Raw genomic sequence first — 4442 nt, 5'->3', positions numbered from 1 at the left:
CTGAGTTTTTATATCCCTTTCCCTTACCTCAGGGGGCTATAGATTTGGGTAAAATAATACAAATAGAGGAAAATAATTAAAAATATGCTCACAGAATTTTGTTTTCATCTGCTCCAGAGAATTTATAGTAACTCTAGTGCCTTCTAGCTCAAAAGCAAAAGAATAAGGTCTGCTTAGGGAAAAACCAATGAGTCTCTGACCTGTCACTCTAGCAAGTCACTCTGATCTAAGTAGGATTCAACTTCTGACCTGTGAAAAAAGGGTCTCGAAGTTTTTGATGAAAGTTATTTTCAGCAGCATCCAATTTAGAAGGTGCTGAAACAAGCCCAAACAGACAATTGGAAAAAAACGTAAGGACACCCACCAATAAAATGGTAAAACAAAATATAGTGATGGAGGGATTTCTAAACTGGTTAGTCATGGAAGAGCAAGACCAAAAGCTCATTTCAGATATATAATAGATATAAAAAACTTAAACTTTTAAGAATGAACTTTGTATGTTTTACTTTTCCTTCCAGTCATTTAAAAACACACATATATAAGTTTTATACACACACACACACACACACACATATATACATGTGCACACATATATACACAAATGGTTATAAATATGATTGTTATTAAAAATCCAATATGCAATGGTTTTCTCCTGCAAAGAAAGGTGTAAATGTTTATGTAATAAAAATTCTGCACAAACTAGGAAAGTTATGACTGAATTTGATGCCAGTTTCTGCCTCTGCATTAATGGCTAGATTAAAGAGTGATGTTGCAATCACAGAACTTGAGAAACCAGGTCCATGAGTCAGGGAATGGAATCCTAGAGCAGAAATCTCACAGTTGGATAACACCTGGTAAATTGGTAGAGATTTTAAATCCCCTAAATTTATTAATTGTTCAAAAATTATGGTGTAAAATGTCTTATTTCTTTCAAAATACATATTTTAAATTGTTTCTAATTACTGGCTTCTGCTAACAATAGAAGAAAACATGTCTTTGTTCGTGAATATGCAAATACATAGAAAAATATAAGGAACCCTAGTGCAAAATTAATAGTAAGGAAAGAAAAGGACAGTGGCTGAAAAATTGCTAATGATTTTCTAATGTAGACCCAGGGGAAGTTAGAAAAGAAAGCTCAAATAATGAAGTGGTGTACTAACCAATGGGAAATTTATGGCAAAGGAGAATAAGAAGCTAAGAGGCCAGTAGGTATCAAAGTAATAGATTAATAAATTATTGTATTTATTATAGAAGGAAATTGAGAATGGGTATGGGGTTAGCAAGTGGGAACAGATGAAAGAAGAACAAATGAAGGACAAATAAGTAGGAGGATTGAGAAAAGAAACTATAAATATACTGGACATATTTCAGTGATTGCTTTTTTAAAAATAAATATTTTATATGTTCAGTTGTAGATGGACACAATACCTTTATTTTATTCATTTACTTTTATGTGGTGCTGAGGATTGAACCCAGTGCCTCATATGCCAGGCAAGTAGCCACTGAGCCATGATCCCAGCCCTCAGTGATTGCTTTTGATATAATTTTTTTTTCAAAAGTTTACTGCAAAAATGTTCTATTTTTTCTAACTTTTACTCAGTGTTACAAGAATACTTGGGTATATTTAGGGAGATAGTTGATAACAACTAAGTTGTATTAAGCATTTGCCATGCAGCAGATGAACTAATTTGTATGTATTAATTTGTATTTGATGATCAGGATGTCAAGGGGAGGGTTGTTATTTTCTTTTTCTTAAAGAAGCTGAGGAAGTAAGGTAAAATAATTTCTTTGAGACTGTTTTTGAAAGCAGGAGTCCTGGCACCAGAGATTTCATATTTCATTCTAACCTATATTCTACTTTGTTTCTTTAAATTATTGCAGACTTACTACATTTGACTTTTGTTCAAAATAGCAGAGTTAACATACATTTACATACATATTTGTCTTCTTTAAATCCCTGAAAATAAAAATAAAAAGAATTTTAAAAAACAAAACTACAAAGAGAATAACATAGAAAATGAATACAAGAAAATATTGGCCATACTCACTTTGGCAACACATACACTAAAATTGGAATGATACAGAGAAGATTAGCATGGTTCTTGTAAAAGACTGACAAATTCATGAAGTGTTCCATATTAAAAAAAAAAAAAGAATGCTGTTTTTAAGTCTTTTGGGTATAGACCGAGGAGAGGGATAGCTGGGTCAAATGCTGTTTCCATTCCCAGATTTCCAAGGAATTTCCATACTGCTTTCCATATTGGCTGCACCAATTTGCAGTCCCACCAGCAATGTAGGAGTGTGCCTTTTTCTCCACATCCTCGCCACTACTTATTGTTTGTCTTCATAAAAGCTGCCATTCTGATTGGAGTGAGATGATATCTTAGAGTAGTTTTGATTCGCATTTCTCTAATTGCTAGAGATGATGAGCAATTTTTTCATATCTCTCTCCTCAGTCTATATCCAAAAGACTTAAAACCAGCATATTACAGGGACACAGCCACATCAACATTTATAGCAGCACAATTCACAATAGCTGAACTGTGGAGCCAACCTAGATGCCCTTCACTGGATGAATGGATAAAAAAAAATGTGGCATATATACTCAATGGAATTTTACTCAGGAATAAAAGAGAATAAAATCATAGCATTTGCAGGTGAGTGGATGGCACTGGAGAAGATAATGCTAAGTGAAGTTAGCCAATCCCCAAAAAAACAAATGCCGAATATTTTCTCTGATATAAGGAGGCTGACTCATACTGAGGTAGGGAGGGGGAACATGGGAGGAATAGATGAATTCTAGATAGAGCATAGGGGTGGGAGGGAAAGGGAGGGGGCAGGGGATTAGCAAGGATGGTGGAATGTGATGGACATCATTATCCAAAGTACATGTATGAAGACAGGAATTGGTGTCAATATATTTTATATACAACCAGAGATATGAAAAATTGTGCTGTATATGTGTAATAGGAATTGTAATGCATTCTACTGTCATTTATTTTTTTAAAAAAATCAAGAAAAAAAGAAAAAATTAAAAAAAGAAAATATCGATAGTGGGATGGTTGGTAACTGAGTCTGTGTTAATTAATTTGATATAATCATTTCACATGTATACATATATCAAAATGCCATGTTGTACATCTAAAATACACACAATACTTATTTTCAGTTAAAAATTAAAAATTATAAAAGTTAAGACAGAGAAAGAGGAAGAGAGGGAAAGAGAGCATGCAAAATCTTTACTTGACAGGAGAGGAAGGTGAGAAACAAACACATTTGTACCTCTAAACCCCTAAATTTCTTAGGTATTGGTGATATCTGAAAAAAATAGGATCAGACATAATTCTGTTTGAGAAACACTTGTATCCTCAGTGCCCCACTTTTAGCCTGGTACAATTCTGGGGTTTTATTCTTTTTTTTTCCAAATATTTTTCTTGTACCTGCTTCTAAGGAACTGGGACTCTAGGGTTCATGGAAAACTACTTGAGGAAGGATTTAAAAGGAGGTATTGTTTATTTTTAATTTGTTCTTTTTAGATGTAAATGACAGTGAAACATATTTTGACATATTTTACATAAATAAATTATTTACAAATAAATTATTCTAATTAGGATCACATTCTTGTGGTTGAACATAATATGGAATTACACTGGTCCTGTATTCATATATGAACATGGAGTTTTATTCTTAGTAGAGGTAAGGATATCCTTTTTTTTCTTATCAGGAGGATTTTGCTGAATATTCCAATCCATAATTACCTAGAAGAGAAACTTATAGTCTATTATCAACAGAATAACCAGAATGGTGCTGACCAAAATAACTTTCTATTTAACCCAGGAGCAAGAGCCAAGATTTTAGAATGATTTACAAAATCATGCCTACATGGTCTAGCCACTCCACTACCTCCATTCCTGAATTTTCTCTCTGACTTCATCACCTATTCTTTTCAATAGTAACAGATCTAAAATTGTTACTGGAGGCTTGGGGTCTAGCTCAGTGGTAGAGGACCCCTCAGTTCAATCCCCAGTACTGGGATGTGAGGGAGAAGCATTAGTATGGTTGCATCTTTAAAGTATGGAGTAATTGGTTGAAATCCTTCACTTTCATAGTATCTACAATAAAAATATCTAGAAGTACCAAAATAAACATTATTTAGGCTTTTGAACTTCAGTTTTTTAAAGAACTCTAGCTATAATTGTTGGAAGGCATGTGAAATACAGTATGAAGACTGCTTTCATTTGTAATATGACTTATAGACCTATTTGATCCTTTACATTATATGATGAGCCACCTCAATAAATATAAGGACAATATAATTTAAAATGAATAAAACAAATACAAAGAAAAATAGAACTACTGTTATGTGTGTTATTAATTTGAAAATAAGGTATTTTTCTTAGTAGTTCAACGTACCACAATAGCATATTTGTGCCAATGTCACT

The 4442-nt window shown here is 33.0% G+C and overlaps 1 non-coding gene across 1 annotated transcript; it reads left to right on the top strand.

Annotated features, from left to right (window-relative positions):
* The first annotated feature begins 2040 nt into the window (after positions 1 to 2040).
* Positions 2041 to 2143, top strand: LOC124079670 (U6 spliceosomal RNA). Its single transcript, XR_006847421.1, has one exon. It is a non-coding gene; the product is annotated as a U6 spliceosomal RNA (small nuclear RNA).
* Positions 2144 to 4442: the final 2299 nt, after the last annotated feature.

The sequence above is a fragment of the Marmota monax genome, unplaced genomic scaffold, assembly GCF_021218885.2.
Source record: "Marmota monax isolate L192 unplaced genomic scaffold, Marmota_monax_Labrador192_F-V1.1 WCK01_AAM20220418_F8-fsc00075, whole genome shotgun sequence".
Lineage (NCBI taxonomy): Eukaryota > Metazoa > Chordata > Mammalia > Rodentia > Sciuridae > Marmota > Marmota monax.
Note: the sequence above shows the minus strand (reverse complement) of the source record. Positions and strands in the feature narration are given on the sequence as shown.